Source organism: Syngnathus floridae, chromosome 20, assembly GCF_059516105.1.
Source record: "Syngnathus floridae isolate MCC-2025c chromosome 20, RoL_Sflo_1.0, whole genome shotgun sequence".
NCBI lineage: Eukaryota > Metazoa > Chordata > Actinopteri > Syngnathiformes > Syngnathidae > Syngnathus > Syngnathus floridae.
Window position 1 is genome coordinate 2597213 of NC_142432.1, and position 27324 is coordinate 2624536.

General features: G+C 37.7%; 1 long non-coding RNA gene across 9 annotated transcripts in view; it reads right to left on the reverse strand.

Moving 5' to 3' along the window:
* The window catches only part of LOC148380735 (uncharacterized), a 183964-nt gene that overhangs the window by 44643 nt on the left and 111997 nt on the right, over positions 1-27324 (reverse strand). The window contains exon 5 of one of the 9 annotated variants that reach the window (XR_015854695.1): positions 9115-9238. The exons of 5 other annotated variants lie outside the window; for them this stretch is intronic. This is a non-coding gene — a long non-coding RNA (uncharacterized LOC148380735). Of the gene's footprint in view, positions 1-9114; positions 9239-17143; positions 17311-21782; positions 22463-25813; positions 25949-27324 lie in introns of those variants that run through there. 3 more of the 9 variants (XR_015854692.1, XR_015854690.1, XR_015854693.1) reach the window with 3 other exon arrangements.

Here is a 27324-nt window from a genome sequence, read left to right on the forward strand (position 1 = left end):
AACAAATACTGTACCACAGGAGACAAAAAAAATGAACTAAATATGCTGAGGTAGTCCAAGCGCTAACCGTATGCCAGGTTATTATTTCAGTTCCTCAATTTCAAAAACAAACAAGCATTCGAGCAGGCAATGAATGATAAAAACAAACAAGGATTATTCCAACACAATTATGAATCCATCAATTCTCCACATCCCCATTATATATAATTAAGCTGTTGTGTTGCTAAACATTAGAAAAAATGATAACTGAAAAATAATAATTATGTTTACTTTCATCAAATAACTTTGCAACAGTTAGCAGAGATTAATGAGTTATGAGTATGCATTGTCAAATGACCACTAAAAACTAATTGAATTCAAGAAACACAAGTTGAAACAACACACGTTTCATATTTCATCTTCACAGCTGTTTTTATAATAACTGCATTCCCACATATTTCATTATTTTCTTTTTTTGTAGAAAAGGAATTATATTGTCGAATCGAACAGCTCTTTGAATGGCTTGACGAGTCCTACCTACTTTGCCGGCAAATTAATTCTAAATTATTTCTAAAAGCTCAAGACTTTGGGACAGTAATATTGAGAAAGTGAAATGCTCAACATGGGAATCCATCATAATGCCAACATTTAGTTGTGGAGGTAGTTGGACCCAAATGCAGACAAAGTAGCAAATGTCCGTATGAAAATGGATACATCTTTATTTTCATAAACAACTAGTCAGGTGTGCAGCTTTGAAATCAGGAATGAAGATAAAACAAAGAAAAAGAAAAAGGCTCCCAAAATCTGCAGTATTTTAAAATAAGTGGAACATGCAACACAGTAAATAGTTACACGACAAAGTTACTTAGGTTATACTTTTGTCTTTAGGTTAATTGAAGTAACATCAAGTATGGCCTTTAAAACACTAATGACCTTGACAAGATGAATTCCTAAAAAAATAGATAGGACAGACAATTCTGTTTGACCTTCTGTAGTCTAACATTTTTTTGAAACATTTGATCCATCCAGTCAACCCAGTATTGACAGGATCAAGTGGTTTTCCAATGTCACCATTTTTCTTTTTTTTTTTAATAGCATATCAGCCACGCACACTTGCCAATATTTCTCAGAGAGCTGCTCATTTTAGACTTCAGAGCATTGCTGGAGGTATGCAATCGTTCCGTTATAACCTATGAGCCCTGTCATATCGATTGCGATAAATGACTTGACGTTGGTGACCTGATTGTACCTGACCTGGAAAATAAAATATCGAATCGATCAACCTTGTGCAGAAAAGTAGAGGGATGTATTTTATGTGAGGCGGGAGGAGGTGAAAATAATCTTGCTTGTACGGTTAAGCTATGCTATGCATTGTTTTCCAATTCTGTCCAACTCTTTGTAAATATTCACTTTGTTCCAGACTGGATGAAAAACAACCAGGTCATTTAAATTCTCTCTTCATTTTGTCTAGGAGAAACAGATAGAGAAGTGCAATTTCCATTTAGATTGTTTCAACAGGAGTAAATTAACAGGAACAACGCACCCCCAGCCAATGTACTTGTACTGAATAATATCTACTGTAGATTAGCAGTGGAGCAATGTTAAAACAGGACTTTGATCATTTTTCAATTCAGCCACCAAAATGCCACTAACTTCATTATACTGTATTCATAAATGTGTCTCAGATGATACCAAGATGGACAACCTCAAATATTATAACCAACCAAGCCATGCACTGGCATTCTGATGATCGAGTACCGTATTTTCCACACTATAAGGCGCACCTTCAATGAATGGCCCATTTTAAAACTTTGTCCATGCGTAAGGTTTTTAGGTGCGCCTTCTAGTCCGGAAAATACGGTCTTATGAATTCTCCCTTGAAGTATCTGCTCATATATAAATAAACACAAAAAACCAACAATCTAAGCAATTCCATTGTGCTACGCTGTTGTGACTGCTGGCTAGCGCATTTTATTTGTGTTGTAAATCCGAATGATGATCAAAAAGACTTTTGTTTGTCTGTGCGGTGGAATGTATTGTGATTAAAATGATAAAAAATATATTTTGTTGATAGTTTCCAGACATCGTGAAGGTATGTCTCTATCCATGTATGACTTACCATAGATTCAAAAGTTATGTTAGAAAGCTGTTTGACCCATATTTCCCTGAATACATTTTTCAACAGTGAATATTTAACTTGGAAGAAAGAATCACACCACTTCAAGGATTCACAGAGAACCTGAAATGAATCCGAGGAGGAGACTCGAGAGCAGCTGTGAAGAGATGTTGAAGACAGACGGAAATGGTAATGGAATAGTAATGCTGCATTGCTCAGTCTTTTGCCTGCTCTCCATGCGGACAGCTTCACGAGCAACATATGCTCCAACAGATGGAGATCTCTGTGTGACTTTGCCAATAAAGATGCTTTCGCTTGACTCGGGCTGTCTTAACAGTTCCGATTACCTGCAAAAGACTTGATATGCTTGCCTGTACCTTACGAGAAAGCTCTTTCTGGATTGAGCCTATAGCTTCGAAGAGCAAGTGCTAGCCCACAGCGTTTTCTGTAAAGCGCCATAGCACTAAATTAAACAGAAGCCATTTAAAATTCATGACAATGAGGATGGAAAAAGGAAGCAAATACATCCATTAAGACATTTGTCGCAGTCTTTATGGGTCCATGGGGGGTTGAAACAAGATAGAAAAAAACAACTTTGTGGCTGTTAAGATACAGCCACCTGCGATAATTGACATTAGGATGACAAATGATGTGTTGTTTCAAAAGGGATGGCTCAGTAGCAGAAAATGTCAGTGTTTCTGACAGCGAAGGGGAGGGGAAAGGCGATTTGATGTGTCTCACTTCTACAAGCGTTTGGTGCTTTAGCATGAACTTTCATGATTGACAGGTCACAGAAAAGCTTCAAGTAGAATGTCATTAAGGAATCCCTGAGCAGCGGGAGTGAAAGCAGAGTGAGCTGTGAGGTGAAAAAGGTGCTTAGAACATAGCCCACACATGTTTCCTATCTCTGACAGGAAATCTTTTGCCTCGCTGACTGTGTGGTTTCTGAGTGCAGGCAACAGGGAACAGACAGTACAGACAGCCTGTGTATCGAAATGGGCCACAGGAATATTGCTCATTTCTTCCAAGAGGTACTCAAAGCGCTTTTCCAATGTCGTCTTTTTGGTATAATGGTAATGGTGCGTATTACAAATACAAGTTGTTCAAGGACACTTTGACAGGACTTGAGGGATAACCGGGAATCGAACCAGATATATTCGTAATTGCCACAGGGCAATTCTTCCACTTGAGCCAACATGATGTCGGGTGATTGTGACAATCCAATAAGTCTGTTGTTACTGGGCTTTTCTGGTGAGCTCAGGTACTATGTGGGGCTTGGGTTTTTCCCAAGTCTCAATGTCTTACCTCGTGACATTTTATAATTAGTATTTTATATAATAAATTCTGTTCACAGTAGTCAATTTCAGCCATGTCACTCAATGTGCAGCAGACTAGAATAGAGACAAAATAATGACAAATTTCAGCCTGATTACGTTGGCAGTGGAGTGCATGTGTATGTATATCGCCGGATAAAGTATCATTTCATAAGAGGATTCCATTTCGCAAAATGGCTGCACAGATTTCCATCTTACAATAGCACTGATTAGCCCACTCTTTTTCAGTGTTAGAATAAACATGATACAAACCGCTCACTTGTAGCCAATGGCTGATGATGGGTTTGTTGGAGTGAAGATAATCAGTGGCTTCCATCTCCTCTTCCAGTGGATAGGGAATTTGGAGACACTAGGTATGCACTAATTATTTGCTTCACTGTCAAATATATTTACTATGGATGAAGAAACAAGGCAGCCCCAGGATTGAAGCTGTATCAGAAGCTTTGATTTAGTCACACTTTGGCAGAGACTCACTCTGCTCACAATGCTCTACATTTTTGTTGAAAATGATTAGAGAGTAATTATTCACGGGTAGGACTGAGAGACTGCTGGAGTAATCATTAAGCCGTACCTTTCCATATTTAAAGCTTTATTCAGAATAGGGGCTTTCAGAAAGGCTTTGTTGAATGCCAATATTTCCTCAAAGCTACTTGTAAAGTTAAAATATGTATTGTTTAGAAATTTTACAACCAATCTTCAATCTGAGAGACGTATCAGTCTATCTGTCTAAGGTGACCTCCATACTCAATAAAAAAATCTGGACATGTTCCCAAATTTCCAGCATAAGGCTGCTGGAGGGTGCATCGATGATGTCACAAGTCCTCCAATGTAAATTGTTGCTGAAGCTGAAAAGAAGTTACATCCGGTCCTATTTACTTCACCATTAAGGGCACGACCACATTTACAAAATCAAGTATCAATCGCTTGCCGACCGGGGTCCCAAACAAAAGAGCTGCAAGAATTCCTCATCAAATGAGAAGAGATTCCATTTCTCCAGAGGAAAACAACACAATGAAGAGTCAGGTGGGTTAATGATACTTGTGAATAACTTGCCATTCAGGCTATTTCAAGTTGGCTTTCTCACAACAGGAAAGGAAAGAAACTTTAAAAGCAAGAAAGAGGATCATACTCTGTGACAGTGATCTGTTTTGTATATTCGGTAATTACTGCTTTGGCAATTAAAAAACAATTCATTTAGACGGCATTATTATGGATGAGTTCTCCTTGAGAACACAAGCAACTGTAATTAAAGTGAACTCTGGGTTATAGCCTTCAATGTTTTTGGTGACATATGGATAGTGAAAGTATTTCCAGATGTTAACATTTCACACTTTCAAAGTGTAATTAAATAAATCAGATTTTACGACAAGGTAAACAATTTAGAAGAAGGTCAACGTTAGATTTGGTTTATCACCATATTAAACATGTTCTTTTCCTGTTCACTATTGATACAATGTTCTTCTAATTACAACCAAATGATCACTGAATAAAGTGCAATAAACCGCTCGGGGTTGATGTAATTAAAATATTTAAAAATTTGAAAAATACAGACTAGTATATCTCTTCAGATAGTCAAAAAAAAAAGCAAGTGGAACTGCCACACATTTGGTATACAGTATTTCATCCACCATCTCCTATTCCCATTAATCTGTTCAGAGTTGGAATCTATCCCATCTGACTTTTACACCGAGTTAATCACGAGGTGATTGCGGATGCAAGAATCGATTCACCAGCGAGTTGTTATATGGCCATGCGGCATTGTCAATAATAAAACAAAACCTTTCTTGAAGCGAATAAAATCTGACAAAGGAGTTGAGGATTTTAAGTTGAGCTGCAGGGTTTCCTTGAGCAAATGATTATGAATGGGTATCCAGCAGTTAGCCTAGCAGCCGTCGTATTGAAGTTGAGAATTCTGTCATCTTGTTCTTTCACCAAATTCCCCCACCCCCCTCGGAGAAGTCTCATTTGCACTGTGAGGATCATGTTCTTTGATTTTTTCCAAGTGCTTCAAACATCATCCAGCATGGACTTCTGAGGTACAATCTAGAGCACGCAGACTGGGACCAATGTCGACCTCAGAAACCACCTTCAGCTGTGATTGGGTTTCATCTCAGCTTGATTCACTGACCCTTGTAGAAGTTCTGATGACTATGTTCGATGGACAAAATCGCTTGTACAGTGGCTCAACCACAATTTTTCTTGCCTTGGAAAAACAAAAAGCAACAATCATTCCTTATTCCCACTTGTTATGTTGGCATTTTAGGAAAATAGTACAGCCAATTCTAAAACCCAATGCTATTTTTCATTCGGGCAAACACATGAGGATCACATCAGAGGGCCTCAACCCTCAAAAAAAAAAAAAAAAGTTTCTCTTGATGAGTAAACAATATAATTGCCAAATAAACTCATCCTTAACTTCCCCCTCTCGCTTTTTCCATATTCAACCATTGCATGCAGGCCGACATCAAAGGCAAATCCGCCTGTGTGATTTGTGCATGGTTGCCCAGTGGTTGTCAGATATTGCTCATTTTAGCATCCTCCATATGGAACACGCACTATTTTGCACATTCATTTGCCAGAGCCAAGTGGTGACCGCATATTTTTGTGCTAACTGACGCAATGTGTTTGCTCGGGCTAATTGGGTCCCAAAGTAAAGCACCAAAAAGTGAATTTTTCAGCTGGTGCAATTATGGTGCTATCACAACACACCCTTATTAAAAATGACCAGGAAGCGGCAAGTTCTCAAGACTTAAACAAACAAGTCATTAATTAATCATCTAATGTGAGATGTCAACATTTGAGCAAGTTTCCTCTGGGATGACTAAGTGATTAGTTAGCATGCACGTCACAAGTGATGGAAAAAAAAATACTTTGAGGGCAAAAAAATTAACTAATTATATTTAAACAGCGATCAAATAATTGGCTTGGGTTTCTGAGTCAGTTTTGCTTCACCTTGTGTGAATGCGGACACTAACAACAAACTTTCTCTCAATGGCAGGGGGAATTGATGGAGAGCAATTTCTGGCAGGTCAATCCATAGTCATTAAAGCAATGCAGTGCTACGTTGCACACAAATATATGACGCATGACTCGTATTCATTTTATTGTTTTTTTTTTTAGAACGTGATCTTAATTCAAGAGACAGTTCTGACTAGGTTATAGGTCTACTAATTACCTTTCCAGCGGGCAAAGCACAGCCCAGCCACCTGAAGCATATTAAAAGCGGCTTTACAGTGCCAACAGCCTGGCAGTGAAAGAAATCATCTCCCAGTATGCCTTTGAGTAAATGTCCAAATTGTCAGAGATAATGAAACTCAAGAATTGTTTCAAATGCAAGAATATAGCAAATAGAGGGATGAGCAGAAAGTCACAAAAAGCTGAACTGATAGAGGTATGTAAAAATAGACTCATCCATTTCTCTCCGAGATGGGCTCTTAGGAAGGCCTATTAGTTTTATTACATGCTTCAAGCACACACACATTTCCCATTCGCTGATCTGCTCAGTCATCAGGTAATATTTGCTGGACTGATATATGTAACTATTAATCACATCCGTATATGTGCAATTGACTTGTGTGAGGACGGCCAGTTTCTGTTGATATGATCACATTTGTGATTATTATATTAATGTAGCAATGGCATTTTAATGCCGAGGGAAAAAAATATTTCTGTTTGGAGTTCTTTTTGCATGCTTTTGATAGAATCGTTTTTCAAAGCCTGTCAATGCATGTTTATGTTGTTACGTACGCATGGTGACATTCCTCGCTTTCAGAAGAACTTGTCATCGCTGCGTTAAAAGTAAATGCTGTGTGTAAAACCCTGGGATTAAATATACTAAATATTCTTTTTGAAATATTAACGTCACTGTGATATATTTACATTTCACAGTCGGAATATTTTGGCTAAAGCTTATTAGATCATCTGGAAGCAAATCGGATTTCAGGAATACAAAAACAATCTGTTTTGATATTAATAACGTGTTTGCTATTTTGTTTCCGTACCTAATGAATGATACGTAGTTATTAATTTCAACATGGTCATTTGTAATAATCAGGCAGAAACAAAAAGGCTATAGCTCAACTTATATTCGCTTACGCTTTAATACAATTCCAGTGATATACACAAGGAGGATGTAAACATATTTTCTTCTGTGACCTGTGTTTCAAGCAATGGAAAATGGAAAATTTTGTTAAGATATCAGCAAGAATGATGGTCCAACATGTTCAGTGAACAACCATATCAGTTATGGGTCCAGAAAAAAAAAGGTGGACATACAACTTTCCATTCTTCCTCCTATTCTATGGTTTCATAAGCAGCACTTTATTTTTTATTCATAGTCGAAAACACATCGATGTGTTTTGTTGAGGATATTGGCATTTTATGCACAGATCACAGATCATGTAATGGAGGGAGAAATCCACAGATAGCCACTGCGGTGCTATTATTGCACTTCTAAACAGTAATTATAGGAAAATCACGAGGGAGTGCGAATGGCAATCTGACTTGAGTCTCATGACAACTCATCTTGACAGTAGCGAGATCCACGGTGAATCAAAATTACGCTGTCAAGAGTGCAACACCATTTTAGCTGCATGAGAGCACATGAGCACATCATCTTTGGAGTTGAAATAGCCATCTGTTGTTGGAAAACAGTCTGATGGGGCTGAGCGTTTAACCACAGTTAGATCAGTATGATTAATTCAGTCTTAAAATGTCAAGATTGGGAAATAAAAGCAGGGAAAAAAGAAAAGACGTAGTCATTATAGAAACAAGCAGTGGCGGAGTTAGAGGGGGGGCCGTGGATGCCCTTCAAAAAAAAAAAAACACTTGGACCCATCTGGCTTGTTTTTTATTCGATAAAATGATATATTAAAAATCATTTGGGGTTTGAGATAAGAAATGCATTGACTCTGACTACGCCTCCAGAATACCAGCATACTAAATTCATGAGGCAAATATTGAATATTTGATGGTTAAATTTCAATTACCTCAGTGCAATCAATGCTATGTACACAGTCTTGAGTCGGAGTTATTTACAGACAGTACCGAAGGCGGCTTTAGAAAAAGTGTTACTGTTGATGCCCGGTATCCATCATTTTCAAAAACTGCTTCCTGTGCGAGTTTTGAGTAATGCTTTGTCTATTTAGTGTCACTGACCTTGCTCTAAGCCTCACGCCTGTCCGAAACTTTGGGGCAATGTTGCTTGAAACTCCAAACCTCTGCCGGTGTGCATTTTCTACTTCCATTGCCAAACAAACAGTGCTTGACATCACTGCTGACAGTGCCCTAGTCAGCAGCATTAACACCACAGGATGGTGTCATTTGAAATGATGTCACTGACCTGGGATTGATAAATGGGCGCAATCTTTTTTTCCTCAACAATCCGCTAACAGCATGTGGTCACACTGATTCTCAAAATGATTGGAATGTACAGCCTCCCCTTTAGTTTGCAATGCCAGTCAGTCCAACACTGGTCAACAGTACATTTTAGTCAGAAATGGCCTTCAATGTATTTTGGACACTGATTTAAAACATATCTATTATTTTCTAGAATTTATTTTGAATTGGATAAATAAAAGCAATACATAATTGATTGCAATTTACATAAGTGACATTAATAAAAAAAAATCACCTGTTGCTGAATTCATGCTTTCTGTTTTCCTGCTGCAGCAAAATCATAGTTCTTTTCTTTTTCCTTTTGTGCCACCAATGGATTGCAGAACATCATATATCCAGGCCATGGAACGCTTCCCATGTCTATAGAGACCATTGGTCTGCCCTTATTAGTGAACTGTATGTTCCTTCTCCCCTGTTGTACATTAAATAAATAATTAAAAGAAGAGTGAGAAGGAATGACATATTACTGATTCTTAGAAAAGGAAATCATACAAGGCCTGCTTTACTGGAAAATGTCTTGCAGCTTTACATCTTTTTTTTTTTTCTCCATTCTTTCATCTTGCTATTTTTTTAAAATGGTAGCACTGCCAAATAACACAATCTTAACGCAATTGTGCTATAATTGATAACGTTACTGCTCTTTTTAAAGTCAAAATCGAATATGAAGGCTTCATTAATTATTAAGCTTATTTCTCCCCACACTAGCCAAGGTCTGCTGACCAATTGTTCTTGACTGTCCAGAGGGACTGGCAGTAGAATACAGTATTTGCTTTTATAACTCTAAAGCTCTGCAGCTGCCCTCTGCAAAGAAGCCAAGAAGTAATCAATATGTTGTCCCCTAAAACAAACTGAAATAGCAAATTACCTGCTGAAATATTCACCTGTTGTTCATTTTATCCATTTATTCTGGCAAAGACTTTGTTTTGCTCCAGCTCATCCAAAGACCCCATATAAGGACAAGGAGCCTCAGAAATAGTTGGATGGGTGGTTTTAAGGATGAGCTCACTTCTTCTTTGTGTTATGACTCAGTTGGATCATGTAAGAGCAGCAAGCCTTAGATTCCCTGTTACTTAACTCGGTGAGTCATTTTGACAGCAGACATACGTATCAAGGTGAATAGTCTTCTATAAAAAATACATAATATCCAGAGCAGTGATGAAAAGTGTCAATGCTTTAAAAGGTTCTTGCAGCCCGTTTTGTATGAAAGAAGGTTCTGAAGGAATTAGCCAGGCATCATCCATTACCAATGACGTCTGCAGATATCACCGAGGGACATTTGGGGGTTATATTCAGTTGTGGAGGTAACATGCATTTTCACCCTGGAGGCAGGGATGCAGAAATAGAGCACAGATGAATAGACAAGAGTGGACAACCGGGGGGGAACTGTGATAAATGAGCTGACAAATGCTGTTTGTGTAAGATCATGATAGCCGTGAGAGAGCTATAATCCACACTGGCAAACTGAGCCAGTGGGCCGCATGTGTGGGGTGGAAAGCGGGAAGAAAACAGAAGATCGTGTGTATGTACGTATGTGTGTGTATTGAGGGATGTCATGTAAAAATAAAAAAATAAAAAGACGAGAAGACGAAAAAGCTGGGCCCAGAGAAAGAGACAGCTAATCCATATCTTCAGCACCCTCGCTAAAAGGCGATTCTTTAGCCATGTTGAAACAGGCTTCATCTTTTGTCCAAACAAAAATGATGACCAAGTTTCTTGAAGCGTGTTTACAAGCGTGTTGCAGATCTTCGTAGTCAAATGTTCTCCAGCTGTTTTCATTTACTTTCCGGATGGGTCTAATATCTGCAGCGGGGGGGAGCCTATCATCTATTTGAGGCTGAGGATACACTTTAAAATAAATTTACTATTGGAGCCAGTTCATGCAAACAAGTAGTCACATCAAGAGCAAAACATTTACAAAATGAATTTTAAACCCAAGAAAATCATTTGGGAATTAAAACCAGCAAAAATCGGAGAACATATGAAGACATGTTTTGACCCTTTACTTCACATCAAGGTGAGGTCTAGACTTGACATGAGAACCCATTGCTTTGGAGACACGTCATTTGGAATGGATCAATTGTCTTGTCCCCGTAGGTTCTTTCATTTAATTTCCATTCAGCTTTTCCTGATTAATAAAGACAGCAATCAAAAAAAGCCTAATCAACTGTTTACATTGAACACCTTTGGTTTGCAATTAAAATACAATTAATTTACACTTAGATGTCTCTTTTGTGCCCCCTTAGTCATCAGGTGTGAAGATTCTATCAATCATTTCCCTTGAAATGTGATATTTAGAAATCTTCACGCTAAGAATGGCCCATGTGGTTTTTCAAGCAGCTTGTTTGATCTCTAAGGATATTAAAAAACTCAGCAAGTGGTTGTGTTTGGGCAATAACTAAAGGTGAAGAGGCGTCTTCTGGATCTTGATAAGCTTCTCCACCAATTACATTTGAAGCAACACTTTGTGGAAATGACTCATTTAGCTCACACAGGGAAATTTGTTTAAAGGAGAACCTCAGAGATTCGTTCAAAGGCGCCACACACTGATTGTACGAGTAGTCCTCAAATACAAAAGCAAATGGTCCAAGATGGGATTGAGTAAACATATGTTCATATATGAAATGGGAAAAGCACACGCTACGGAATAAGTCTTAAGTATTTCTTTCCATCACTCGTCTTGAGCCTTATCTACTTTGTCAACCGAAAACGTTTTAGCACTCCAATGATCTGCCGCCTCTTTTAACTTTAAATTGCAAGTTCTTGATAATCCAAAATCCTCTGATCAAAGGTTTGGTTACATAATACTGATAGATATTCTCCACTTTCGGACAGTCATAATGGTTGTCGCTTTAAGCTTAGTAGGCGGGTAGTCAAATGAAAAGCGGGGAGTGTAGAGAAACATTTCAAGAAGGATGATTTCTTTTTCGTGATGTCAGAAATGTGGTTTGTGGTAGGGGTGCTTTTTTTGGAAGCACACATTCTGCGGAAAAAAATCTCATAAAATATTAACATGAATAGAGAAATCAAACACGGGTCACAGGTCAGCGAGGTATCAATGCCCTTTTTAAACGTGGAATAACTGATTCAAAGTTATTCTTAACAAGAGCAGGTCTCAAAACGAGGACGCAATGGTGCAATCCATTGAAACTACCACAGTCATGGTCGCCTAGCAAACTCCCACGCTTGTATTCCATTCACATTCCGTAACTATTATTCATTGCCGTTTTCTAGACAGTGTAGCAGAACAAACAACTGCAATGCAAATCTCTGTTTGCAGGCTTGCACCATCTGCTGTGATTGTTTGGATGCTTTGTTTGTCTCTGTAAATGCACAGGGAAAAAAAAAAATCCTACTGTCGCTGGGACTTTGAAATTGGCTATTGGAATCATTTCCCTCAATTGGCATGAAAGGTACATTTCATACTATGGCATATAGTTTTGCTCACCGATGTCAAAGTATGAAGGATTCGATAAGTCAGCAATAAAATGTAAAGTTGGAGTAGTGACCCACTTACGTAAGTTTAACGCAAAGGTTATTGCTACAGTATGAAACGACCAACGATTCATCATGAGGAGAAAACAAAATGCCACCTATTGTCTGATGATATATAGTAATAAAAATTGCTGAATTATTGCAATTTTTATATGTACTTTTTTATTGCTGTAGTTATTCTTCACTTGTATTTTGACATGAAGCCAAATATTAAACGTATCCCAATTACACTTGAGAATATACTTGGCCACGCTGAGTTGTGCTTCAGTAATTAATAAAAATAAACATGTGTGGGCAGTAATTAATTCACTAAAATGCACATTTCTTGACTAAGTGCCACACCAACTGACCGGAATGTTTATTAGAGCATTTTCACTTGAATTTGCAAGGATTTCCGATAAGGGATTGTTTCGACATCGTCTGTATATGAAACGTACAATAATAAAAAAAAAAGTATTGTTTAATAGTAAAGAAAATATTGAACAACAATAAATATCCTAAAATGACAGCAGAGTTGAGTATGTGTGCTTGAAAATGATCAAGGTATACTTATTTATACAGAAAACACAAGAAAGGTCGAGGAGCTTTTATAGCCTACAACAAGAACATGAAAAGAATGTGTAATGGACAAAAACAATAATGAGTCAAATATATTGGATTGCTTTGTTTTGCTGCAGACAGCACTGTGATAAAGTGCATGTCGGCCTTTAAGTGTAGACGTTCAAGGTTGGAATCTCGGACAAAGCCTATTATAAATATAAATAATAATAGAAGTGCTTTGTAAATTAATCTGGACTCTTTCCTATTTGTAATCCAAATATTGCTGGGTTGCTTTAAAAGAGTGTACCTTCAGATTTAAAGAATTGCGTAACCTTTCAATTAGGTTGAAGATGTCCCCAGTTTGAAAAGAACTCGAAATTGTGTTTATTCCCGGCAGAATGAAAACTACATAATGATTTTTTTTTTTTTTAAGTGACATGACCAGGCCCTCCATCTGCTGTTCCAAGGACTGTATTTTTCCTTTCAGTTGCTGCTTTACTTGTCATATAACACAATTACAATGATTTTGCTTGGCCAGTTTCCTCACAGTTTCCAGCATATTGCACACTGTTTAAGTAGTCTGCATTGCAGAAGCAAAGAAGAATACTGATTTCAGGAGGTAGCAAAAATTTCAGAGAACAAGTCATGTTGCGTTTCAACCAAATATTATATTAGCTCCCCTTTCCTAGTATTTAAATGTCATTGATTTGAGAGTATAACACTCCCAAATCTCTTTCTGCAGCCTTCTCAAGACTAATGCTTGGTTCAGAGGTTGTAAAAAAAAATATTATTTCACCAAGTTTTGGTACAAATGACTGAAATAGTAGTTGAGAGAACTTAGGCCTCGCTTTAGCTCGATGTGCCTTTTGAAAAATGCGGTTCTGTTTCTGCGAACCGAGAAGAAAGGATGAGATGCATAGGTATGGTGCATTTGTACATGAATTTCTCCTCTGACTCAAGGGAACACCAACTGTATATTGAATGAGAGCAGTTCAATATAACACAAAGCAAAGATGGTAAACAGTATCCATCTTCTTTAGGGCAATGGCGAGATGCATTCATAAAGGGCAAATCACCATAATCCAATCAAATGGAAAGGCCCTGTCTAAAATAATTCCATTGCTTGGAGGGGCAGACCAGATGAATTTCTATTAAAGAAAACAAACTAGCACAATACAGTAGTGTGAATACAAAGGGGAAAATAAACTCTGAGTCGGCTTTTGAGGATATAAGCTTAGTAAACACAATTGTTTGCTATGTTTAGAAATATGTGCTAAATGAAGCCGCACAAATAACGCTTACAATTTCATGGTTCTTTCATTCGTATTGGTTACCGATAACAAGTCGAGATGGGTGTGGGCGTTTGTGTACAAGTTTGATAATTAGAGAAAGTCAGATCTAAGCAAATGATAAAAAAACAAAGCAAATGTTTTCAAGGATGTGTTTTAGAATAAAAGCGGCCACAAATACGTTGAACCCGCACTGACAAATGAAACATCATCCAGATTCGACTGGAGTCTGTAATTACCTCATTTTATCTAATCATGTGGTTTCCCTGAGCCATTGCTACAATCAGCTCTTTTCAAATCTCTTTGTTTACCACAATTTCCTAAATGTAGGTTACATTATTTCTTAGGATTTGGACATATCACATTTTACTTGGAGCTAACGGAATTTTATAACTTAAGAGCTGATGTTTATAGAAGGATGGATTTATACAATTCCAATTGATGGCCAAGTACTATATATCTAATTCATTTTTAATTGGCTAATATAAGATGTAAACAAGATATACATATTTTAATCAGTGAATGAGTTAACAACCCGAGTAAACCACATCAATAAATACATATATCAAAAGTACTACGATCAGGTCAGTTAAATATTTCAGATCGGATGTGGTGTAGATATTCAGACAAACCGTAGTTAACATGATTACTGAGAGACTGGCTAATTAATTGACTTTTCTCTCTCGCTGTGATTAATGGCACAGATGGACTCTTTAGACAGTGAGATGGATAGAACGTTTTAGTCTAACAGCAGACAAGCCATTATGCTTTGTTAATGGATACGAACACAAGTCAACTAAACATTTTTTTTTATTCAAAACTTTTTGATGGTGCAATCTTAAAAAATATCAATTTAGGTTATCAATCACTACTTTGATTGGAGTTGAATTCGTCCAAATTTTTGAATTTTCATATGGATGTGGCATACATGTATAAATAAAGCCATTACTCATGGACACATTGGCTGGGCAAGAGGTAATGTTTTCTGTATGGTGCACAATGTCACACGCAAGAGTGCCATCCATTCAAACATAACCCATAGGGCATTCTTTTGGGGTTGTATGTGTGCGACCATACTGTGTGTGGCATTTGGTGCCTTTGCTTATCTGGCTGCCGAGAGAACTATGAGAGCTCGCTGTGTAATTGAAATGTCATGCGTACAGGAGTTTGACTGAACGGGGAGCCTTTAGCCATGCCCCAATGAGCCCATGACAGATGAGCAACAGCCTCCCCAATGAGAAGTGGCATTCCCCAAACCTATTCCTCCTCCTCTGTCTTCCTCTTCCCTCGTCCGTCATCTCATCTCGGGCCACTTTCCAATCCCGCTTTCTCCTGTTCCCCGTTGCCTATCCGCAGTCTTAAAGTGATTAACGACAGCGGTTGGTAGTTGCGGAGATATTAAAATAAATGGACAACTGTGTCAGGATCAGAGGGAACACCAGAGGTATACTATTGTGTTATTGATGCGGGTAGGGGACTTGCCATTCAACTCGGCTTATGCAGGAGGGGGAAGAAACGCCCCGAGTTTGATTGGTGACAAGTACGGGGACAATACAGTATTAGTCATTTTCGCATAATCAACTGTGATTCATAAGACTGTATTGCGTCGTTTATAAAACACTTGCCCCCTCCCACTCAGTGTATTCTCATTATAGGGCGCTACATAAACAATAAAGCTATGATGGGGAGGCAATGTAATCACATCTCAGCGACATAATAATCCATCTGCAAAGACTTGCACCATTTTCCATTAGAGTGGCAACTGCAGGGTTTGAATAGTCACAATTGTCAATTCTCTTGACTGGAATTTATGGCTATTTAACAAAAAAATATTATATCTATAGTTTTAAAACAGAATCTATCTTCTGAATAGAGGCCTATGTAAATGATACTGTATTATCAGCATTCATCGTGTATCCATAATTGGTGGCTTCTATCTTAATCGAAGGCGTGCCTCAATTATGTTGGCCACTTTGACAGATAATAGCTCTTTTGTTTCCTCTTGGCAGAAAAAGTGTCAAGTGATGCCTCTGGGTAGTGGAAATTACCTCGACTGTAGCCTAGAAGAGATAGAAGCTTCAATCTAGTGTCGATTCCACCAGACAAGAGAATCAAATCGACATCACGCATATATTTTGTCAGGCCAATTTTCACCTTGAAAAAATACGAATAAAAAACAGAGAGGGTTAAATGTATATTCAAACGATGTACAATGGATTCCATCGCATATCTGTGCGGAATATAACAGCTGTCTCAAGTGATTGTGCACAAAAGAGCCATTTGTTTGCCATTCGGCACCCAGTGGCATACTTCTGCTGTGATTCCACCAGCTGTTATCAGCGGGAGGGGCTGCTTTAAGTAAAGGTGAAAGCAAGAGCTGCAAGGAAAAGCACGACTTTTTTCTAGGTGTACAAGGTCAAGCAATCTTTTTGAAAGAAATCTTGAAATACTTCATATTGTATCTGACTTGAAGCATGACTGAGTGTTGTATATAATGTGCATAGGGGTCTAATAAAAATTTGTTTGAACAGAAAAATTGAGTCGAAAAGGATGGTTCAACTTTTGAATTCGAGTGAGAGTCATATAAATCATCTTTTATTCCAGAGAGATATTATGAATTATTAAGTCTCGCATGATCTCAGCCATATGCTGAGATGTCACAGCAAATTTGTCACATGCATTAACATGCCTAACTTAGCTCATGTTTTTTTAATTAATTAATGCATTTAAAAATATTTAATAAGACCCCCCCCCACCCACACTGAATACTTGTAGAAGCAATTGGTCGATAAAAATGAAAAATCTTGTCCATTAAATTTGACAGATAAATTAGAGCTCAGGTGTGATTAGGGTTGCGTAACTATCTCCCCCGCCTCTCTTATCCCGGGCAAGTCATCCTTTCAGGGTCAAACTAGTAAACTAGTTTATTAGGATTTTCTGAGCTCACTCAGCTAAATAATAAATAAATGGCTGTGTTGTTTGTTTAAGAATTAAAAATTTGGTTTCCATCCACTGGAATTGTCTCTGTGTAGGATGATGTTAGTAATGCTTGTAAAAAACACAAGAGCAGATATTGAAAGCAGCGGTAAACAAGGACGCATCATTCCGCCTGTTGATTGCCATCTTGATTGCCGCCCCTCCTCATCGAAGAATCACACTAATCCTAAAATTAAACACCAAGAAGACCTAAATCAGCCTGTGACAAAGCAACAATTTAACTGACAATTTAACAAATTTGGTGCTATTTCCGAGTCAACAGAGTGACTAAAGATATTCGCATACTCAGCCCGGTATTGCCAAACATTGAGATTACTCTGCCAAGATTCTTCAGGTCCGACCCTGAAACACTCACATGATTCATTTTACGATATTTAAGTAGGTTCGGAAATTTCTGTGAAAAGAATGGAGTATAAATATATGTTCCTGCTACAGTATGTTATTCATTTAATTCTCGCTAATGGTCAAATGGGATGTTTGCCAATTTCTTAATTGATTCTAAATAAAATATGCTGTGCGCCAAGCTAGATGATTTTTTAATGCAACCAGTTCTTCCAAAAATGTTTACTCAAAGGAAGTGAATGTTAGAATATTTTTAGAATGATCCAAATAAAATAAATCAAACTAAAAAATCAATACAAAATATAATATTTAATTGAAATAAATATGAACCAACTGCATTTAAAATGAAAAAAAATCCACTGCAACAACCTATTGAATTATTGAGAATCTACAGTGCTGTCAGAAGTGCTTTTTCAAACCCAACTTCTCAATGACAATGTAAAAGGCTGCACAGATGTCAAATAGTCATTATAAAACTTGATGACTGAAATCAAGTTTTAGCTCGGGAACAGGTGCAGCAAATAAATTCAATAGAATTAATTCAGCTCCTTATCCTGATCATCTCCTAAACGATCCACTTGAGGAGGAGTAGCAAGGCATTTACACTTTGACAACCTATTCACAAACGTACAGTTGACCAATCCAACCTCTCGCACTCAGTCACCTTGGACAGACTCCAGCAGAGCTCTCGCATCCCTGAACAGAGAATTAGCCTTAGAGAAAATAGATGGATGGATGCCAGTCACGCTGACAATGCTTTTTCTTTGGCAATCGGGAGCGGAGGGGCTTTGCTCTTTGAATATGATCAGGAGTTTCATTCTGGCTGTAAATTACTTTCTTTGAGAAAGAATAGATTACCTCAATAGATTCCAATTCATTATTGCATTGATCAATCCTTGAATCCACATTGTTGTACTTAATTGGGAATTTTTCTAGCATGGTCACATATAATATCGTAAATAATGTTATTTGTCGATGATCAATGATGTTCAAATATGGTAAAATTAATAATAAAAATAAAAATATCACACTTAAAAAAACAAACGGTTAGCATGTGACATATTTCCAAGACTTCCCTTCAAGTCAAACGAGGGAATTATTTTGTGATAAGAAATCTTATTGCCATCTGGTTGCATTTGACGAGGCCATTAGTAAATATGGTGGGTAGCGAACTCAAGCACACAGCTCCCGGGTATGTACATACTTGCAGAGTCTTTCGTAATTATACATTTGCTTGAAAATAATCATAATTTTGTTTACTATGCAGTGAAACAGTATATATACGGAATGCATGGTTTTTGACAAAGGGGAGTATGGCGCCTAGCATGAAAATTAAAAATAGATGTGAAATTAGAATATCTATAATTATATTAGATTTACTAACATTTTTTATCATCTGTGAAATGGTATTCATGGAAATCTTCTAAGACTTTCTGCATGAAAGAAAATTCTTTTCTGCTCACAAGAGAAGCAAGAATCAGGTATGTACAGTGTTGAAGTCTCAAAGGCTTGTGGTGCAGGAAGTATAAATAGATGTGGCTCTCATGGGGTGTAAGCATGTGCAAAGTGCTGAAAATAAGACATGCACGCAATAATGCACGTAAAATGGTAGCGCACACACTTAGGCCTACCCGTATTCACCACATGAGTCATTCGCTTCCGCCCCGTGGGTTTTTCTCAACTCGATGAGAGGTGACATGGTGTTTTTTATTATTATTATTTTTTAAAAATTCATCTCTATTGCAAATTTCTGAGTGGAAAACAGCTCAGCATGATACTTTGATTTGATTTTGATTACAAGTACTCTGAGCACTTATTGACCTTAGCCTCAAATATGTGAAGCGTCAGTCAACAGATAATTTGATTAAAAAATAGATTTGCTAAAAATGTTGAAATATGCAGATTATTTGGCCTGAGCCAAAATAAATGAAATCAAATGAACATATTTGAATAGTCAAAACATTCTCCGGAGTCTGACACGAACTCTCACCACCGGCAGTGTATAATGCTGATGTTACAGCTTGGAACTAGATTTAATTAAATGATACTCCCATGCATAAATTTCTTTATGGTTTTAGCGATGGCTGATCTTTGAAGTCCTGACGAGCTTAAACACACTGCCACAACCAAACACAATCTGGTTATGAGCTCAAAAAGACGGACACGGAGGCCAAGCGGCCGTCCATCTTCCCCACCAAGCTGAATTTGTGTTTACCTCCCAAGATATAGACAAGATCATCATAAACCACCATATATGTTCCCGTGAAGAGTTTTCAAGCAAGTGATATTACAAAGCGTTGATACCTGACAACCTAGGATGATAACAGACTTCATTCACAATCAGTGGATCAAACACTGAACACACGGTCTCAGCGGACAAAATTGTCTAACTTCAATGGGAAAGACGATCATTATTCTCAGAGAGTATATTCCCATTTCTCTTATCTGAAACATGCACCAAAGATCAGTTCATCTTTTTCATTTTATTATCATGTAAGATTTTTCAAAGAGGGAACCCAGTGGTTCGGGCGACCTTTCTCACAGATGAAAAAGGAGAAACTTAGCAAGCAACTGCACATTCCTCCGCCTCTTCTTTGTTCGTGCTCGGTATATCTCCTATACTACTTGCCGATGCCGGGAGGATATTAAATGCAAGATAAAATATGGAATCCGACTGCTGCCAGTAGGGGGGAAGCTCTATGACTGATAGCATTTCATCATGGAGAAAACAGATTTTGGCCTAAGTTGCTCTTGAGTCTGTGCTGTCACTTTTCTGACAAGTAGTGACAAATGTTTTGTCTACCTTAGACGAGAATACAAGAGTAAATTAATAAGCCTACTTTTAGGCTAGCTGTGTGAATCTGATTTTTAAATGTTTTATTATTTCCTTGCATTTGTTTGGAATACTGCCAACTATCTGGAATATGATGCAAGTCAGCTAGGTGTTTGCTGTCAAGGTGTATTCCCATCTCTGAAAACTAATTAGATAAAATACAAACTGGAATATCTTTACAGACAGTCCACACATTTGGGAAAGGCAAGAGGAAAATTAAAAATGGCATTTCCACTGGTGAGTCTTCCTTCTGCTTTCCTGTCTCAGTGACCTAAAATGGATAGCTTGCCACAAAAGGGGAAATACATCATTACAAATTTTAGTTTCAAATAAATGGCAGTGGCATCTATCTAGGGGCTATTTTCTCTGCCTGCCGCACTCCTCATACAACTGTGACTAACTCATTGAGACAAGACATCTCCTGTCATGCATATTCACTGAGCATCAATCTCAATCCCTTCACTCCAATGCCGTCTCTGCCCCTGCACACTAAAATAGGACTTTGTCAATACCAATAAGAGAACCTAAAAAAAAAATCCCCAGGGATGGTTTTATATGTTAAGCTTCTTCTTTTTACCCTTTTCTCTATCCCCTCTTTCAACCGTCTCCTGAAGAATTTGCATATATTGAAAAATGATGTTATTAACATACATGCTTCAGCAAAACACTATTCTTCCCTAACGGGGCTGGTCAAACTGAAACATACTGAATATTGTTTTAATGTGCATTTTTTTTCCATCTGACTTGAGTTTTTATTCTCAACTTTATGGTGATTATCAAGACCAAGTCATGCAAGTCCTAAAACTGCATGTCCATATTATTTCTAAAGTATTGGATTCCTGTTGGTGCAAGACAGTGGTCATGATAGAATAGCCTCCAGTCTCAGCAAGTCCCTCTGGAGGATAACCCTCCCTGATGCTGTCTTCCCTTTGACAAATTATGCAATGATGTAGTCAGTCCCATCAGGGAGTACTTACACATCTCATGGCCTTTAGCTTTACAGTAAACCAAGACAAACGTGATGAGGAAGCCTTTGCTAAACTGGCTCCTTAATGTCTGACGAGATTCAACAGATGGTGAAAATGTCAAAGTCGTAGTTGATTTGGCCATAAAATGTATATTCCCTGATTAGGTAAATTCCATTTTCTTGCCTTCTCATCCTAATGCAGCAGGTTTCTGAAATAGTGGTGTTGTCGTACCAGCCTTCAGTCAGGATTATGAGAGAGAAGCTAAATTGCACCTTATTTATTTACGTTTAAATTAAACTGCCACTAGTTAGAAAAGTATTAGATTATGCCAATTCCTTTTTTTTTTTATTGCTGTGTTGAAAACTTTTGGGTTTGACATCAGTAGGTGAGACACATTTTAGGCATTCACCTCAACAGACCACATAAGCTTTAAATGTATCCAATTAAATAACAAAATCACGGCCCAGTGTATTAAAAAATATTTTTTTTCCCCATCATTGTGCAAAGTCAAGCTTCTAGCTCTGGGCTACATCACTCATGGTGATGCAGAATGACACCAGCTGGGGCTTGCAGTTACCAGTCACTAAATTGCATTTGCCCCTGAAGAAACATTGCTTTCTTCCAGTGTCACTTGACCAGGAATGAGGACAAAAAGCAGTGACGCGAAGATAAGGGCAGGTTGGAGATAAATCTCTCATATGAAACTGTAATCCAATGCATTTTAGTGTCAAGAACTCCTGCATACTAGTGATAGCAAAATGAAGCTTCAAATTTGCTTCATGAAGCAGTTGTCATTTTTCACTCCTCAAGGTGGCACTGTGGGTTCAATAAAGGTAATAAATGTGTGCTTTCAGTTCAAGAGAGGGGTCAATAAATACAAGGACTGGTTCATGAAGCAAATTTGAAGCTTCCCATCATTACCAGTGCATACAACAGGTTTTTCAAAGTGGTGCCACAAAAGATGCCTTCCAAATCCAAAATCAAGTAAACTCTTTTGAAGTCAAATCCCTACAGACTCTAAAGCACTTCTCCAACCTTCTGTGTCACACATTTATGCACTCCTAGAAGGACTCTTCCAGGATCTTCTGCTCAGTCGTCACAGCCATCTTGATTTCCACCACATCTTCAAAACGAGTCCCCTTGATGACACCCCCTGAGCCTCTGTCAAGCCACTTCTAAAAAAAAAGAGAATGTCGCTCTGCTGCCTCCTTGTTAGCAAATTATAGACCCATCTTAAAGCTCCCCTTCTCAACCAAAATTGAGAAAGTGGCTTTTAATTAACCCAGCATTTTCTTGAACTCAAATGAACTTTTCCAATAAATATAAATCAGGTGTACGACCTCATCACAGTGCAGGGACAGCTCTTATTAAAGTACTAAATGATATAGAGTAAGATTGAACACTGCCTCATGAAAGGTGTCATTTCAAGACTTATTGGAGCTCAGTGTAGCGTTTGATACAGTAGACCATAATATACTGTTAAACTAAATGGAACAGTCCTGAAACAATTCAGGTCATTGGTTGAGTTTTTGTATGACCTTTGGAAGTTTTAAATGACCATGATATGTTGGGTCCCCCAAGGGTCAGTCTTTGGACCCCTTTTGTTCAGCCTGCATATGCTATGACAGGAAAAAAAATCAGTAAATTACACAAAATTTGCATAGGGATGAATATAATCTGGTTTATTTCCAGTTCAGTGTGAATGTTGTGTCGAGACACCGCCTGGCAAGATTTCAGCACACAGATGTCCATGAAGTGACACACCATACTGACTGCATATTAACGAATACACAAATGTAATTCATTCGCCACACTCTTTGCTTGCGACGGAATCATTCAAAGGCCATTGTGGCTGGCGGTGCAAATTATTGCCAGACAATTGTGTAATTAATTGGAAAAAAAAATACGGGATATGCCATCTAACATTACTCCCGCTTCAGAGCTGCCAAGCTGGAATCAAAACACGGAGCTTTACGCTGTGAAGCAGCAGTACTAACAAGAAAAACTGACACACGATATAGCCCAGAGCTCCAGTCATTAAAAATAACTTCAACATTTAATCAGCATTGCATTGAGAAAGGCCCCAGTGAAGAAATGATGATGGATGTGAGGTTTGAAGAAAATACAGGTCTAAGATCATCATCAGAAAGTTACATTTGTCATGAGCATTGTTTGCTAACATAGGTAAAGTCTAAATTGTTAGAATTCTAACTGCTGCCTGTCTGTTAAACTCATTCTGATTCATGCTTTCAATTCATTGCGTCATACAATTGCCTTTGATTTCTTTTCATTTCATTGCATCACATACATCCGTTGCATTTTTCAAACTCTTCATGACTGGTCATCAGATTAAAACAAGGGACAGAAGTTTTTCCTTATTAAACTTTACAGCTTATATTTTTGAAATGGTCATGGTCTGAAATTGTTGCTTCTTTTCCTCCCAATAGGGGAATTTAAGAAGAGAAAATCAGTCAAGCTCAATCAACAGCTGAGTCAGAACAAAATGACAGTGGTTTCGTAAATAGATGAAATATTTTTCTCAATTACAGCAGTATTTGAAGAGCTGGTTATGAGTCACAATGATTATGACGATAAGCCCCCCCGTAAAAGTCAGTGGGGAGCACCTGCCTGAAGTGAATTCAGTTTGAAGGTTCAACCATGGACAGCGCTTATTACAAACACTTTACGATGTGAAATGCTCAAGCAATTACGTGAAACTGAGGAAAAGTGGGCTTGTCAAAGAACATGCGCTGACTCCGCCGACCTACATTCGTAATTACAGTCGTGTTCACCTATCATTTCCTGGCACTTTCCCGCCGGTATTTTAATGCCAAATACACCAAAGTTTTTTTTTTTGCAGTCGCTGAACGAGAGCCTCGCAAAAGCCAAGTATTAATACTTGTGTGCTTCTGTGTCGAGGTAATCTTTCAAATCCTATTCCAACAATAAATACCATTCGCAGCATCAGTATGACTTCAACGACTAATATGCTAAACTGATAACACGAGCGAGTGTCATACAAACCAAAATGAAATTGCGCATTTCAATCTAGCCGCAATCTGCATATCTAAAACTTGTCATTCATACAGCAGCCGTTTTCCCGACAACAGCTAATATATTTGCATAAACAGATCGTGTTTATTTGTAGTGTCGACTCATACGTTGAGAATCTGTTTTGAGAAAGGCCTCTGACTGATGAATAAGTTGGAAATAATTGAAATGCTAAACCGGTGGAACATACTAACGAGTTTATTCTTAGTTAGGACACTGCGGCGTCTATTTAAAATTCAAAACAGAAATCACATTGGATTAGAATTACTGACATTTAAGATACCACTATCTCCCCCCCCAGTTAAAAAAAGAGGCTTGTTGTTGTTGACATTTTTAAACCAAGAGGTCAATGCCCAAAGCTGATATTCAAATTGTTGACCAATTAGTTTTGGGAATTACTCTTGTCTGAACCACTTGGGGGGGTTCTCTGTAAAAATAATCCTTCAAATATCGCCAACTCCCATCAATGCCTACTGAGCATTTAATCATAAGCATGTGTCCAATCTACTCTAAGCGCAAAGCAATTATAAATGCCTGCAGGCGAATTGTAACAGGTAGTGACGGCTGTTAATGGATTTTTTTTTTTTTTTTTAATCCAAAATGGATGGACCCCCTGCCTCAATAGAAATTATGTTTTGTTGTGTATTTTTAGTGCAATTCCCATCGGCTTCATCTGAAAGCAATTGTTGTATATTGCATGATTTGTACTCTATAGAAATTTTTGAAAGGATTTAAAAGGTAGAGAAGGATTTATTTTTTTGAAAGGACTGCACCAAAGCTCATCAAGAAACAAAAAGTGTTTTGGGACAGTCCATAAATGGAAGTAGACAGGTACAGTTACTCCAAGTTGAGGAATGTTAGGTATTGTTTGCGAAAGATTTAATTTTTTGTTTTTTTATTACTGGTTTCAATTAGAACCTGAATTTCACAGCTTCTGCAGATAGCAGGACCTGAGCATGCATTTCACGCTGGGTGTTATGCAGCCTGACCCTTAATTGATTACTGTGTTGTGGTGTGCTGTTAAACGGACCAGAATTCACTCTAGAGGGGCCTTACTTGCTAAATGAAGTTTATAGTCTAGTAATACACATTAGGGTTAAATCCATCCTGAGGCTGATGAAGGCTGTGGGACATGCGATAAGCTGATTTATTTGAAAACAAAATAATAAATTGCACAAAATACTGAATACAGAATGTGTCAAATGACCGCAAATAGTCTGTTTTTTTTATTAACTCCATTCATCCATTTTCTATAACTTTCAATTTAAATTATCATACATTTAATTAATTTATTTATTGCTTTGGAAGACGTAATTCAACATACATAAGCATAATTTCCCTAAAATGATTAATTAAGTATATATTTGTATACATCTGAGTTTTTAAAATGTTTAAGCTCTTCCTGCAATAACGGGAAGAGACCAAGCTGTCACAGTAATTCTTAGTGACATGACTTCACCTGTATAGTCCTATTTGAGCATTTGTATCTGGCATGTTCTTCACAGGGCACATTTCCCAAATGCATTTTTATCAGCTTTCTGTCATGTCCCTCTGTGGTGGATCACGAGGAACAAAACAGGTCGACAGTCTCTCAGGGATGCTCACAAAACCTCGAAGGGCAACAAAAGAAATAATCTCATAAGGAGCACTTGAATTCCACATTTAATTTTGAGGGCTATTTGTTTGCATTATCAAGACGAAAAAAAATGAATCCTGATCATTTGCAGTTTTGTGTCGTGCACTTGTTTAACTATGTTTTTACCTTTTTGTGGCAACTATCAAAATTTATCTCAAGTACTTCCATTCCTGATGGCTCATTAATGTCTTATTGTCTCGTCCTGTAATGAAACCTTTAGTCATATTTCCACTCGCCTTTTTAACCGTGTGATTTATTATCGGCAATAAGTGTCAAAAATACCGGATATAGGCCTTTGCAATTTTCTTGTTCCATTCATCTTTTTTTTCCTTTTTCTAAGCCAACATTTTCTGTCTCATCTTGTATTTGAAGTCTCAGCATAGAATAAAATCCTTTCTGTTTGAATTTTGCTGTGTTTCAGATCTTTAATCCTTTCTTGAATAAAAATCCAACTTTAAAGTGATTCTTCTGACAAATTAGGCTCTTGGCTTGCAGTTTTTGGACTTTGTACTTGTCCAGGCTCCATAAGAAGGTAGTTATTTTTTTTCTACACATATGAAATAAAAAACATATCTTTCTTTAATAGCAGGGGGAATGGAGAATAGAAGCAAACTAATTAATTTCAATTGTCAACCTATATGTCCTTCCCTTTCCAAGTCATTCACTCATCAACAAAGGCAGCGACAAAATCTACCTTGCAGAAAAATCTTTCATTCAACCTCACCTTCTGTCTGATGGCCTTGACTGCCTCACTTCTTCTGCAATATTTATCTTACCTATTTGTCATTCGTTTTGATCTCGAAAGACAGTGTAATAATCAAATATAGGTCGATGTTAGCATCACAGTGCATAATACATCATGGGGAGAGAATGGCTGGCATGGAGATTGTTTGCCATCTTGGAGGAATCTCGTCAGACCACTGGACAATCACAAACCCACGTTTACTTTGTCACCTTTGAAATTATGTTATTAGATCCCAACATTATGGATTGGAGGCAAATGCTTATTGTCGAAATGTCACGCAGCAATGTGTGATATATATTACATTAAAAAAAAACAAGAATAATTGAGATATACATGTCATGTGAAAATTTGCAACTATACTCTAAATAAATTGCTCTGCTTTACAGACAAGCATGCATTTGCGTCTACGTCTTGTTTGCCCGTTATTATCCAACCCACTCGTGTTCTATTTCTACCAAGCATTAACCTTTGAAATCATAGTGTGTCCTAACACCCCCGTTCTCAAACTGACATCAAAAGACCAATGTAAACAACGGTTACCTCTCACCATTTGCAACACACCGGGTAATTTAAATCACAGATTCAACATAATCAACATCATGCAT